The sequence below is a fragment of the Crocodylus siamensis genome, chromosome 1 (assembly GCF_052110815.1).
Source record: "Crocodylus siamensis isolate JL-2025a chromosome 1, ASM5211081v1, whole genome shotgun sequence".
NCBI lineage: Eukaryota > Metazoa > Chordata > Crocodylia > Crocodylidae > Crocodylus > Crocodylus siamensis.
In genome coordinates, this window is record NC_143395.1 from 80003846 (window position 1) to 80019341 (window position 15496).

Sequence of the window (15496 nt, forward strand, 5' to 3'; positions counted from 1 at the left end):
GGCTCGGACAGTAAAGAAATTCTTCCTTATGTCCAGCCTGAAACAGTCGTGCAGGAGTTTGTGACCGTTCAACCTCGTCATCCCTTGGGGCGCTCTGGTGAACAGACGTTCCCCCAGATCCTGGTGGTCACCCCTGATAAACTTATAGGTGGCCATCAGATCACCCCTGAGCCTGCGCTTTTCCAGGCTAAAGAGCCCCATGTCTCTCAGCCTGTCATCATAAGATCTGTTTTCCTGACCTCTGATCATGCGCGTGGCTCTCCTCTGGATTCTCTCAAGCTTCTCCACATCCTTTTTGAATTGTGGAGCCCAAAACTGGACGCAGTACTCCAGCTGTGGCCTCACCAAGGCCGAGTACAAGGGGAGAATGACGTCCCGGGATTTGCTCAAGAAGCATCTATGGATGCACGCCAGCATTTTGGTCGCTTTACTAGCCGCAGCATCACATTGCAGGCTCATGTTCATCTTGTGGTCAATGATGACCCCCAAGACTCTTTCTTCTGTAGTGCTAACCAACGTAGCACTGCCGAGCCTATAAGGGTGCTGCAGGTTTTTCCTCCCAAGGTGGAGAACCTTGCATTTATCGGTGTTAAACACCATGAGGTTCTCGTCTGCCCATTTGCTGAGCTTGTCCAGGTCAGCCTGGATCACCCGCCTATCTTCTGGCGTGGATGCTTTGCCCCAAAGTTTGGTGTCATCGGCGAACTTGGCCAGTCCACTCCTGACTCCAATGTTCACATTGTTAATGAAGATGTTGAACAGTATGGGTCCCAGGACAGAGCCTTGAGGGACCCCACTGGTCACGGCACCATGATGAGTGACTGCCATCAATCACAACCCTCTGGGTCCGACCACGAAGCCAATTTCCCAGCCAGCGGATCGTGGTGGAGCCAAGGCCACAACTGGCCAGTTTGGCCAACAGGTGATCATGGGATACCAGATCAAAAGCTTTTTTGAAGTCAAGATATATGACATCAATCTCTTCTCCCTTGTCCAGGTGATAGGTCACCTGGTCATAGAAGGAAATGAGATTGGTCAAACAAGACCTACCCGCAACAAACCCGTGCTGGCTGTCCCTTAGAATGTTAGCCTGGGCCAGTCCATCAAGAATGGCCTCCTTAATAAACTTTTCTAAGATCTTCCCCAGGATAGAAGTCAGGCTAATGGGCCTGTAGTTAGCCGGATCCACTCTCCTCCCTTTCTTGAAGATTGGCACCACATCGGCCTTCTTCCAGTCTTCGGGCACTACACCAGAGTGCCAGGAGTTTTCAAAGATCCGTGCCAGGGGCTGGGCTATGACGCTCGCCAGCTCCTTGAGTACCCTGGGGTGCAGATTGTCAGGGCCGGCTGACTTGAAGGTATCCAGCTTCTTAAGGTGTTCCTTCATGGGGTCAGCATTGACGGAGGGTAGGGGATCCCCCTCACCCAGGTTTCCCTGTCCCATAGCAGGCATGGGCATCCCGTGTGACTGATGAAAGACTGACGCAAAGTACCTATTTAATAGGTTAGCTTTTTCCTGGGCGTCAGTTGTCAGTTGCCCCACATGGTTTAGCAGGGGGCCAACATTGCCCTTGCTTTTCCTCTGGCTCCCCACATATCTGAAAAAGGACTTTTTGTTGTCCTTGATGCTTGAAGCTACTTGGAGTTCAGTTGCAGCCTTGGCTTTCCTGGTTTGGTCCCTGCAGGACCGGACCAGCGTGGAGTAATCCTCCTTGGAGGTGAATCCCGTCCTCCATCCTTTGTAGGCTTTCCTTTTTAGTCACAGTAGGTCCGCTAGGTCCTGGAGAGCCAGGAGGGCTGCTGTGCCTTCTTGCTGGCTTTCCTCCGTGTTGGAATAGATTTAGCTTGTGCACTGAGGATCGCTTCCTTGAGAAGCAACCACTCTTCTTGAACTCCCATCTCTCTGGGGTTATGGTCCCTGAGGGCCTGACCGACTAGCCTCTTGAGCTTATCAAAGTCGGCTTTTCTGAAGTCAAGGACTTCTGTGTTGCTGACTGACTTGCCAGCTTTACGGCGGATGGTGAAGGCGATCAGCTCGTGGTCGCTGTCACCCAACTTTCCATCAATCACTAGGTCGCCGATTAGGTCATCCCCCGTACCAGGTCAAGCAGCGCTTTGCCTCTCGTTGGCCCATAGACTTCTTGAGTCAGGTAGAGGTCATCCACGCACGAGAGAAAGCTTTGCGACCGCTCAGATTTTGCTGAGTGATTTTCCCACGAGATGTCCGGGTAATTGAAGTCACCCATGATAACCAAGGTCCTGGAGCAAGCGGCCTCAGTCAGTTCCTGGGCGAACTCCTGGTCAAGCTCGGGACTTTGAGTGGGAGTTCTGTAGTAGACTCCCACCGTTGTGTCCCCTGTGCCGAATTCCCCACGAATTTTTACCCAGAGGGTCTCTAGCTGTCCTTGCCAGTCGCCAACATCAGCTTGCAGGGACATGTAGCTTTCCTTCACATAGAGAGCTACACCCCCACCCCTTTTGCCAACACGATCCCTCCTGTACAGGGTATAGCCCTCTATACCCGTGGTCCAGTCATGGGTAGACTCTCACCAGGTCTCCGTTATCCCAATGACATCATATTTCTTTGCACTGAGCAGGAGGACGAGCTCATCCTGCTTGTTGCCCAGGCTCCTGGCATTAGTGTACAGGCAGGCAAGTGTGCTCTTGGGGGTTCTTGCCTTGCCCACAGATTGTGCCAGGGCTGGGGCAGGGGTGGGCTCCCTTAAGTGCTCCCTTAAGTGCCTTGGTCCGCTGGCTTTGCCAGGGCCGTTCAGCGGGCCAGCAGGGGCAGTAGTCCCCCCATCCCCCAGCGGGCTTAGTTTAAAGCCCGGTGGAGCAGGTCAGCCAGCCTGGCTGAGAAGAGCCTCCTCCCCAGGGGAGAGAGGTGGAGGCCATCTCTTCCCAGCAGCTCGCTGCCCCTCTCGCCAAAGAGCAGGCTGTGGTCATGGAAGCCAAAGTCTTCCCGATAACACCAGTGCCGCAGTCTTTGGTTCACCGCGTGGATCCTCCTCTCCCTCCTCAGCCCATAGCCCGAGACTGGGAGGATCGACGAAAACACCACCTGAGCTCCCAGACCCCTAAGGCCCACTCCCAACTCCCTGTAGCACCTCATGACCGGGCTGGGGGTGCTCCGAGCCGTGTCATTGGTGCCCACATGAATAAGGAGCATGGGGTAGTGGTCTGTGGGCCGGAGGAGCTGCGGGATCCTCTCCACAATGTCTTGGATGCGGGCCCCCGGGAAGAAGCAGACTTCCTGGGCTAAGGGGTTGGGGTGGCAGATTGCCCCCTCAGTGCCCCGCAGGATGGAGTCTCCCACAACAAACACCTTACGCTTTGTCTTGGGGAGAGCGGGGCCAGTAGCTGCGGTCGAGCCTGGGTTGCCTGTGGGAGCTGGCAACTGTGTGGGCTCTGCCGGGGCTGCAAGAGGTGCAAACCTGTTGCTAAGCTCCGGCGGGGCAGGGGCCTTGGTGTGGCGGGCCTTGAGGCCCTTGACCACCTTGGTCCATGCCCCTGACTGGGCAGAGTGGGAGGTCCCAGAGTCCTCCTTAGTCGTGGAGGGAGACGGAGCTCTCCCCTGCGGCTCCCGGGGGAGAAGGGCCTGGCAGTAGGAGTCTATCTCCTGCTCGCAGTCCCTGATGGCACGCAGTCTCTGGACTGTGGCCTGGAGCTCCTCCAGCTGGCGCGCCAGAGACCCCAGTAGGGAGCAGACCCCGGGCCCCAGAGCCTGAAAAAGAGACAGGCAGCCCCCGCAGCCAAGAGCCAGGGGCTCCGTCTGCATGGAGCCCGGAACCATGGGCTCCGTCTGGGTGGCCGTCTCTGAGGTGCCCAGTGGAGGGGCCGTAGAGCCCGAGGGGACCCTCGGGGTGCGGCGCATGCCCATCCGTGTCATGATATACACATGAATATGAAATACTTCCTCATTTTATGTGTATGGATTTAGTGTGCTTTGCAGCAGAGGGTAATGCATAACATTTGTATTTACATTTTGTATTGCATATCATTTATATTGCATGCAATGTAAATTAGTAGTCCACCCACACACAAATATTTGCAAAGTGATTAAAAGGGAAATGGGATAGCAGAAAGAGAATTATTAAAGAAGTCTTTCTGTTGCCAGTTATCAAAAGGGCAAACATCTAGGTTTTAAAAACAGAATGAAATCTTGGCTCCATTGATTTCAAGTGGCAGGTTTTCATCCCAGCAAAGGGGAACCAGCTAACTAAAATGTAAAACTCATACATTGTATTTTAAAATTATTTTTTATGTTACTTTTTGAAATAAAATGTTATTTCAGGCATACTTGCTGAGAAGTCTTATGTATCCTATGCACTTCTCCCCCGCTATATTTTTAAAAGTTTCAATTTCAGAGTATATGGGTTTTTAAATATACAGCTTATTACAGCTGTATAATATACAACTTATTCCTGTTGCAAGAGAATTTGGCAAGAATACATTTTGTCTGATACCTATTTAATACTTCATCTTCTGTGAAGACATGCAAGTAAAATATTAAAGAATGATGTTATTAAAATACGTATGTCAAATCCGTCTAGAAAATTGTTAATAAGTAGATATCTGTGCTGCTGCCACTCTCTATCAATGGCAGTGTTTTATAGATTTACATTCTTCTGGTACAAAGAGAAAAATAAATGTAACTGGTGATACTAGCTGGATTGTAGCTCTTGACAACTCTTCATATAACTCTTTGAAAGTTCAAGGAGGTTCATAGTGAATAGCAGCAGCCATTTTGAAGACTGAACACTTGAAGACTGCTTGTCATTATGAACCTGTTTGGAAAACTCAGGAGATGGATCTAGCGCAGCAATATCACTAATGCTGTTGAAGCATCTTCATTTTATGTTTTGTCTATGGCTAGTCTCATGCTTTCAAACAAATGAAAATTCTGCGTGAATATGGTAGAAAAAAGTGAGGGACCTTTAGCATTATCTTGAGCCAGGACAGCACAGGTAGTACACTTCTACTGGTGGACCTTTTTCTGTTCTTCTCGAAACTTGCCATTCAACTTCATAGCCTTTCTTGAGCGGAGACTGCCACTCATGGCAAGGTGAATGAACAAATAGGAATTATAGCCATGTTCAGATCTCCCCTTGTATTTTTTATGGCCAAAATAAGCATGCGGGAAAACACACTCTTTTATTTTAATTTAGGAGTTTGCATGCTAGAAGATTGGACCTTAGAATTTCACACCTATTTATCATCTGGCTAAATGTATTTAACTGCTTAGCAGAAGCCACATTTACCTTCTATTAAGTGGAATTACTTAATTACTTCTGCTTAGTTAGGATAGCATATCACTTATTTTCATAAGGCTCAGTTTCCTAGGAGGCAGGGACTTAAGAAGATTCTCCTTACATTCACCATTAGGAATTATTATAAAACACAAGACTGAGAGTGTTGTGCACATTCCACAGGGAATGAGTTCACAATCATATGCTATAGAGTTTGCCCCTGTAGATATCAATGTATAGATTTTTGCATAAATATGAGAGAGAGAGGGGAGTGGGTGGTGGGATCCATGTGAATGTATCAAGGCATGCTAGCATTGTGGTGTAGACAATGTTGCAGGGTGCTAGGGTGATCCTGCTCTTTTAGTAACAGAAACAGCCTAGCTAGAGAGCTTGGTGAGCTGAGGCAGAGCTGCACAGCTGCAGGTTACTGTGGCAGCAGGCTAATGAGGAAATTAGCTGGCACCTGCACCTGGTCAGCTGACCAGAAGGAGGCAGCTCTGGCCACATATAAGGCCTAGGGCTGGGGCTGGCAGAGGTTTAGTTCTCTGGCAGCTGCCAGGGGAAGGAGCTCTTGCAAGAAAGGACCACTTAGAGATATTTGATGGACTGGGCTACTGCTTGGAAGATTAAAGAGCTCATAGGGTACCTGGGGCTAGGAGGCACACAATAATAAGAGAGAAGTTTATCTTTTTCAAAGGGCCTCCATTATTATTGTTATGTTGTAGCTCAGTGGCTTTTTTGTTGTCTCTTATACCAATGGACTGGGAGAAGGCTAATAGGTAAGGAGAAGGCCTAATTGGGGCACACTACTGTGTAGAGCCCCATGCTGGAGAGGGCTGCAGTGAGCCCAGCGCCAGAAGGGCACAGTGACAGGGGCCAGAGTCCAGTGACAACAGGTGGCTGAGCTGGGCCAAGACCTTATCAGGGAGATGATGTTCATATACCACTTCTGAGGCATGGGGTGTGGTAAAGGGAAGGCGTTGGAGCCATGTGTCTAGCCCTTAAGGCTTGGGATGTTCTGTGAAGCATCAGCTTAGAGCAGGACCCAGCAAGGGGTCCAAGAACCTGCAGGGTTTTGTGGGGTCCAACAGGATCATGCCCATACAGAAACTTGTGGGCAGCCTCCCTGTTATTTATTTATACCAACAAGACATGGCAGGTGAGCAAAGAAGGCTCCTGCTGGGCAGAACTGACACTATCAAAGAGCCCTAGGGGCATCACAGCCATCCCTGGGGACCCCATGCTGTGACACCATATTCAAAGTTACATCATTGTCTTTCTTCAAATCCTCCTTAAAACTCTCTTTTGACCTGATTCCTATCATCCCCCTTTTCCCCTCCCAACAAAAACACATTTCCCCCTGGATGAAACCCAAAACTTGATAATGGTTTGTGGTGACTGCTGCCTGTGGTGCTGTTGTATAATATATCCTTGTGCTCCCTTGTTTGTATGACTCGTTCCTTCCACAAAGGAGTGCTGAACTTGGCTATTTTACCTTGCTTAGCACTACATATTTTAACGGTTTAGGCTAATTCTATCACCTGGGTTTGAAAACAGTATAACTGCAGCACTCCCACTACACGTTTGCTTTCGTTAGCTGTATCACAGCCCAAGAACTCTTAAACCAGTGGTTCTCAACTTTTTTAGACCAAAGGCACCTCTCAGAAAATGCTAGTTCTTAGTTTTCACATATTTTTTGACTACAGAAAAATACTTGAGCAATTTTTCAGTTGGAAAGAAGTCCAAAAGATGATGACAGGCAGAATATTTTTACCAACATGTTTTAACATCATGAATTTCCATTGGTACTCTCCGGGTTTATCTTGTGAATTATGTTTGCTAACATTGTGTGATACCCTGTGGGTTCCTTGAAAGGATGTCAAGGCCACCTGGTTGAGAAACACTGCCCTAAACAATGCCCCCTGCCCAAAAAAAAAGAAAAGAAAAAAGAAAACAACCTTCTAACCAACAAAAATCTAACCACACAGAACAGATCACTACCTTAAAATTATTAGAAGTCAGCAGAATTGGGCTGTTGTTGCCTGTGCTAATCGGGAGGCTGCCACTTGTAAACTCACTCCTTTGCAAAGGATATTTATTTTCATTCAAGTCATGAGAAGACCGTGAACCTGTTCTTTTGCCGTGGCATATATACATCAAGAATAATGCCACTGAAATCAGTGTAACTACTCTGACCGAAACATGATGGAAGTGAAAGGAAAAGTATGTTGCTAAATTGTGACACTGTTGATCTATCCTATCAGATCCCTGAACTGCAGTGATAACCCCCAGCTACTTTGGCTGTAAGGGTATAAACGAGCAGAATGCCCACAGAAGACCAACCTCTACACCATCCTGCACTAGTTTCAGTGGTGTAAGTTGCTGGTGTAAGCACGAGAGAAGCCTTAGCTGCAGGGGAAGGGCTTACATACCTTTCCCTTGGGTATGTGGAGGTCAATGTGTTTCACCTGAGCCACACTGGCCAGTCCCGCAGCAGAGGTAACTCCTCTTCTCCCTGTTCTATCTCCTAATCCAGCATTTCTCAACCTTTGGGTTATGATCTGAAGTGGGTCGCAAGAATATATGAAAGGGTCATGAACACACTTAAAAATGGATCAGCAAACTTTCTATGAGAAAGGAAAAAAATGTGCGAAACCATAGCTTTTCTTTTGCAGGCTGGCAGAGTTCCAGCCTGCAAGAGGCTGCTTGGGCCCCCGCTGCCCCACACACTGGGGGGCTGAGGCCTGGGGGTGGGGGGCAGTGGGACAGGAATGAGGGGCAGTGGGTTGGGACTGGCCACTGATGTTTACAAATGGGTCCTGGTACAAGAAAGATTGAGAACCACTGTTCTAGTCCCTATGAGAGCCAGCTGACATGAAGATGTGGGAGCTGAAATACCATAAAGGAACCATAACTAGGTTTTTTCTTGTTGCTGATCCATAAAAATAACCCCCATAGATTCTGGGCTGCAGGAGGTGCATTTGGCTAATCAAATATTGCTTATTATTGTGACAGGATAACCCTGCTCTACAAATTTATGAAACTGAATTTGTCAATATCAAAGTAAATGGAATGAACACATTTTAAGCATTGCATTTGCCATTTTTAATTAAAATAATTAACAGCAAGAGGACCTGCAATTAAGTAAATATTTTCTTCAAAAGTGTTTCCTTTTAAACTTTGGTAATATCTTAGCTGTGTATTCATAAGAAATAGAATAGAACAGAAGACCTTTAGCCCAGGCCTATTATGTATTATTCCATCTGTTTGTGGTGAACCAGAAAGAGCTATGTGTTATCAAACCCTGATCTGCAGTTGTTATTTTCCCACACTTACTTAAGCTTCTTTGCACATCTACGCACACAAAGCAGATGCCGGTGCCACAACAGGGCTGAGAGCCTCCTTCTGAGTGTGAGATATTTTTATAAAGCCAGGTCCTTAGGACTAGCCTCTGGCAAAACCAACCAACCAACCCAAAATGTCACTTATAGTGGATAGCAAACAACCTGAAACTGGTTTATTGATTGAAAAGGCAAATACTGTATGAGATCATCAGTTATATGCTCTTATGCTTCTGGATACTTTTTGGGAATGGGGAAATTAATCTGAACAAAATATGTAACAGTTTGAAATTCAAATATTTCAGAAAATAACAAAACACAAAGTTTATGGCATGGCACATAAGACTACCCAGCAAGTATGCATGAAATAAATTTTTTTTTAAAGGAACATAATAATGTTCTTTAAAATACAATGTATGATTTTTTCACATTTTGGTTTGCTTGTTTCCCCTACACTGGGATGTAAACCTGCCAGTTGAAATCATTGGGGCCAAGATTTCAGTCTGGTTTTAAAACCTAGATGCTTGTTCTTTTGGTAAGTGGCAACAGAGAGCTTTCTCTATGGTCCTCTTTGTATTCTATCCTATTTCCCTTTTAAGCACTCTGAAAATGTTTATGATGTAGGGTCAGCCAGTAACAAGAACAATCTGATACATTTAACCCCACTTCATTAAAAATATTTAGCTTCAGACTTTTTCTCAACCATCTGTTTATTTAACCTAAATTATTTGTGTAAATATTTTGAACTAGAACTTGTGGAAATATTTGCGCAAGATAAGTTCCTGATTAAAAATAGTTGAAAGTGGAATATTTTCTTGAAAACATTTTGAAATCCTTAAAATTTTTCATGTTTCTATGGCATTCAAACCAATATTTGTTTTTTTTTAATTAAAATAATGCTCTATTATTAATACTGAATAGTTTTATTTAGTAAAAATCTATTTTAGTAAATGTAAGTACACACTAATTTTGGTAAAAAATGTCGATAAAATGTCATGAAAATGTTCACATGAGAAGTTCATTCTATATACTGAAAAGTGGAACCTGTTTTGAAATTTTGGAATATCCTGCAAAACTGTTTTGCAGAAGCTAAGTTTTTCTAACACAGCTACTTCTTAACAAGGATTCCTTTATAAAATGAATTTATTTAACAGGATAACTAGATTTTTAGTGTAAATAACAATTATAATAAATATGCTGCTGAAATGTGGTATATAAATGATAAAGTGAAGGGAATACATTATATTCCGTTACTAAAATTCACACTGATGGAAAATTTGCAAGTTTGCCTAAATTATCGATTGCTAATATGAAAGCATTTGACTTTGTTTATGACCTTTCCTACACAGACATCATCATCCTCAGGTCTAGTTCTGCTTCTTTTGATATCTGTGGCAATATTCCCATTAAATTCTATTTTGGTGCATTAAAATGATGTTGCTTACTCATTCTTTTGGAATTTCTTATATAAAACAGCTTCATTTATTGCTGTTGCTTCTCCCACTTTTACCAAAAAAATTGTTTTGTATTTTTAAGTCTGCAGAATTGTCATAATAAGAACTTAGTCATGCTCATACTGAAGTCCACAGCAGAACCTCTGCTAATTTTAGTGGTCCATGGACATGCATAAGTTTTCACACTGACCTGGAATATTTCGCTCAGGAAAGACCCTGAATATTTTCTGATTCATTTTTGGATATTGATTTCTCTTGATCAGATTCACAATTGGAGATCAACTTAATCTGGCAATTAAGTTTTGAAAAATACTCTTTACACCTGAAATTCATTGAACTGAATGTATATAAGGCCAGGGCTAAAGTCTGTATATCCACAAACTCTTGAATATTTGTTTTTCAAGTTGTTAATTGCCTGGTGATGCCTTTGTGAAACATGGTATAAAATGTTCTCTAGTCTCATGCTTTGAAATATAGACTTAAGGAAACCATCACAAACATCTTGCCTCTGTGATAATGAGTATATTATTAAAGGACTAGTAGGGGTCTGGAACTACTGCCCTGAGAGTTTATTCAATACCTAAAGCTTTTTCAATACATAATGGACCCTCACAAATAAGAATCTATTCAGACAGCATACCATTTAGTCAAGTTCATCAAAGTTAAAATAGTGCACATTTTCTGAAAGCAGTGAATCATTACACATTGATCAGAATTCATTGACTTTTCTTACAATAATAACTTACGTGCAATAGAGTTAATTAATTCACATTCTGCCTTGGGTTTTCCTTTCTTGTATGGATGTGGTTTAAAAATGCTCTATTATATTAAATTCTTTGTATCAGAGTCTATTTTTTACATATTTGTTCGATACAAATACAACTATTTCTATTTTGCATTTACTGATTCTTTTCATGTGCTATTTTCAAATTGTACCTGCCAAAAATAATTACCAGCAGACATGCTGGACTAAAACATGTAGGGGCAGATTGTGATTGACAGGCTCATTGAAAAGCTGTGTGCAGCATGCTGCTTCTCAGAAGGAACTTCAATCCATCAGGAGCTGTTCAGTGTGAAGTGGGGAGTGCATGCAACCTACCATTCAGGATATGTTCTTTTCTGTGAATCAGGCACAGAAGGAGAAGCATATGAGCATATTTCCATTTCCAGAGAAGTCAGTAAGACTACTTGGGTGTTTAAAGTTAAGTACTTCTTTAAGTGTTAAAACTAAGCACTGGCAGATCCAAGGTTCAGTCTTCAGTAACAGAGTTAACAGTTAATATTTAACTGTTTCTTAGAATTTTGCAACAGTGCTTCCTTCTCCATAGCCTGGGGAAGCCTGTGGCATCAACTTCTCCGCATCTTTTGAAGTCTCCTACTCAAACCTGGCTCCCTCCTTCCAAGAAAGGACTAAGATTCTGCCTGGCTGGGATTCTTTACGTTCCACTTCACATGTTCTAGGCATAATCTGGCCTGTTATTTTTTTTTTTTTTGTAGGATCCAAAAGACATTTTTGTGAACTGTGTGGTGTCTTACAATTTCACTCCATGATTGTTCAGTTTAAGTGACTGTGGCCACATCTCCATGAGAAACTGGCTGCTCAGTAGCCTGATACTAGTGTGCGGTACTGTTGTGTGGCAAAAACCATGACACAATGCTACTGCACAGTGGTATTAGGCTATCAGAAAACGATGTTTGTTGGCGCTACTGCACTGTGGCTCAGGTTACTGTGAAATCATCTAGTACTTGTTTATACACACACTAAATGACTGGGCAGTAATGACTGCGTAGTTAGTGTCTTGTGTTGATGTGGCCTCTGTAGGTGAGCAGGAAGTCTAGGAATATGGTGACACTAAAATTTTTACGTTGTGACTTGCATACAGTGAATAGCTGGTGAAGTAATTTAATGTTAAAGATAAGTGAATCTCAAAAAGTTGGGTATAGTATGAAGTTATTTAAGTTGTATTCAAGCTGAGTGAAAATCTTGTGAAATTAGACTCTCTCCCTTGTTGAACTTTTTAGATTTGGGCTGTGATAGACATATTCTAAGAACAGAATCTCTGACTCTCTTTTAGTAATTTCATTTTCAGTCCCGTTGTGATCCAAGAAGGAAAGTTATGCAAAGACTCACAAGTAAGCATGCATCTGAAAGACATACACCTCACCACTAAAGGTCTGTCTGACAGTACTATGTACCATAGGAATGTACATACAGGATTGTTCTGACTGCAAGGTGCTGGAGCAAAAAGGAGAAAACATTTTAAAACGGTTAATTTGATTTAGTAAGGTAATTTATTAGAGGCGACTCTTTGAAAGTTAATCCTTTAAAAAAAATTCTTTTAGGTTTTAAGCAATAGTGTCAGATAGTTCATCCTATTGCACCATTTGTTCCTTCTGGATACTTTGGGCTTTCATGCTGACTGACATTACATATACAAATGGATTTTGGAGTTCATAGTACAGCCCATATGTCTTGACATAAAAGCCCACCACATAATGTGGCACCCATCTGACTGTTAGCAGCTTTCAGGCAATAGAGGCCTTGAATTAGAATAGCAGAGGGACTGCAGACTGGTATGGAGGTTCACTGGCAGGTCTGTGTGGGATGGGGATGCAGGCAGCCTTGTCTACAGTGTACAAGGAACAAGTCAGTGCTATTAATTTCCCTTTCATGACCATTATTCAGGTGAAAATTTGGCTTCCTTTAGGTTAGCCCAAGTCCAGGCTTTCTGGGGCAAAAGAATGTAACCATGGAATTAAAATCAGTTAAAGACATTTCTTTCTTTTCTTGTTTCAGTACCCAGATCCCCACTCGAATATCAGTTATTTATTTCACAGAAATGAATAACTAGAAATAATTATTATTCTTCAGGAATTGTTTTTCTCAGCTAAGTATACCTCTGAAAACAGTTAGCAATATAAAGAAAATTTAACTGAAATGTTCTCTTTTAGAGGTTTGCAGATTGCAGCATAGATTTCATAGACATTAGGGCTGGAAGGGACCTCAGGAGATCGAGTCCAGCCCCCTGCCCAAAGGGCAGGAAGTCAGCTGGGGTCATAGGATCCCAGCAAGATAAGCATCCAGTTTACTCTTGAAGGTGTTCAATGTAGGTGCTTGAACCACCTCCGCTGGCAGACTGTTCCAGACCTTGGGGGCTCGGACAGTAAAGAAATTCTTCCTTATGTCCAGCCTGAAACGGTCTTGAAGGAGTTTGTGACTGTTCGACCTCGTCATCCCATGGGGCGCTCTGGTGAACAGACGTTCCCCCCGATCCTGGTGGTCACCCCGATAAACTTATAAGTGGCCATCAGATCACCCCTGAGCCTACGCTTTTCCAGGCTAAAGAGCCCCATGGCTCTCAGCCTGTCATCATAAGATCTGTTTTCCTGATCTCTGATCATGCGCGTGGCTCTCCTCTGGACTCTCTCAAGCTTCTCCACATCCTTTTTGAATTGTGGAGCCCAAAACTGGACGCAGTACTCCAGCTGCGGCCTCACCAAGGCCGAGTACAAGGGGAGAATGACGTCCCGGGATTTGCTCGAGAAGCATCTATGGATGCAAGCCAGCGTTTTGATCACTTTACTAGCCGCAGCATCGCATTGCAGGCTCATGTTCATCTTGTGGTCAATGATGACCCCCAAGACTCTTTCTTCTGTAGTGCTATCCAATGTAGCACTGCCAAGCCTATAAGGGTGCTGCAGGTTTTTCCTCCCAAGGTGGAGAACCTTGCATTTTTCAATGTTAAACACCATCAGGTTCTCGTCCGCCCATTTGCCGAGCCTGTCCAGGTCAGCTTGGATCACCCGCCTATCTTCTGGCGTGGATGCTTTGCCCCAAAGTTTGGTGTCATCGGCGAACTTGGCCAGTCCACTCCTGACTCCAATGTCCACATCATTAATGAAGATGTTGAACAGTATGGGTCCCAGGACAGAGCCTTGAGGGACCCCACTGGTCACAGGGCACCACGATGAGTGACTGCCATCAATCACAACCCTCTGGGTCCGACCACGGAGCCAGTTTCCCAGCCAGCGGATCGTGGTGGAGCCAAGGCAACAACTGGCCAGTTTGGCCAACAGGTGATCATGGGATACCAGATCAAAGGCTTTTTTGAAGTCAAGATATATGACATCAATCTCTTCTCCCTTGTCCAGGTGATAGGTCATCTGGTCATAGAAGGAAATGAGATTGGTCAAACAAGACCTACCCGCAACAAACCCGTGTTGGCTATCCCTTAGAATGTTAGCCTGGGCCAGTCCATCAAGGATGGCCTCCTTAATAAACTTTTCTAAGATCTTCCCCAGGATAGAAGTCAGGCTAATGGGCCTGTAGTTAGCCGGATCCACTCTCCTCCCTTTCTTGAAGATTGGCACCACATTGGCCTTCTTCCAGTCTTCGGGCACTACACCAGAGCGCCAGGAGTTTTCAAAGATCTGTGCCAGGGGCTGGGCTATGACGCTCGCCAGCTTCTTGAGTACCCTGGGGTGCAGATTGTCAGGGCTGGCTGACTTGAAGGTATCCAGCTTCTCAAGGTGTTCCTTCATGAGGTCAGCATTTATGGAGGGTAGGGGATCCCCATCACCCGGATCTCCCTGTCCCATAGCAGGCATGGGCGTCCCATGGGACTGATGAAAGATTGACGCAAAGTACCTATTTAGGTTGGCTTTTTTGTCAGTTGCCCCATCTGGTTTAGCAGGGGTCCAGCATTGCCCTTGCTTTTCCTCCGGCTGCCCACATATCTGAAAAAGGACTTTTTGTTGTCCTTGATGCTTGAAGCTAGCTGGAGTTCAGTTGCAGCCTTGGCTTTCCTGGTTTGCGCCTGTGCATGTGAAGAAATAGTTTGGCTATCAATCAGGAGCTATGCCTCTCTGGTCCTTCCCCAGTGTCTGCCTTGCTGTCTTTGACCCTGTACCTTTCACTAGAGAGAAGCATTAGTTCTGTGGTAATGGCACTGGGACTTAGTAGCTCTGAGTCCTGCACTAAAATAATCTGGGTCTGTTTGGCATATGGGGTAACTGAATGATTGTTGCCTGTGCAGCAGTCTCAGAAATTGTTTGTAACTAGGTAAATTAGTCCATGCTGAGCTCTGTGCTGCTGCAGATAATCTGATTCCTGATAGTACTATTCATTGCTTTTTAATATTATTCATTTCTCCATCTCCTGAATGATTATAGAGTAGACTCAAGTCTGAACTAATAGACAGAATTAAAAATCATATTTATTTGTGCATTTTGATCTATATATTTACTACCTCCAATCCATGCTTTAATGAAGATTATTTTAAATGCCATGTAAGAAAGATTTGTTTCTTGTGCTGAGCTGAAGAGGAGTGATAGTCATTTTAAAACTGACTCCTGCTTATATTTCTTTTAATCTTGGTGTTTGATTTTTATGGCAAGAAAAAAAAAAAGTCTCATGGTCCTGGTTCATGGACTCTGGGGAATCTAATGCTGA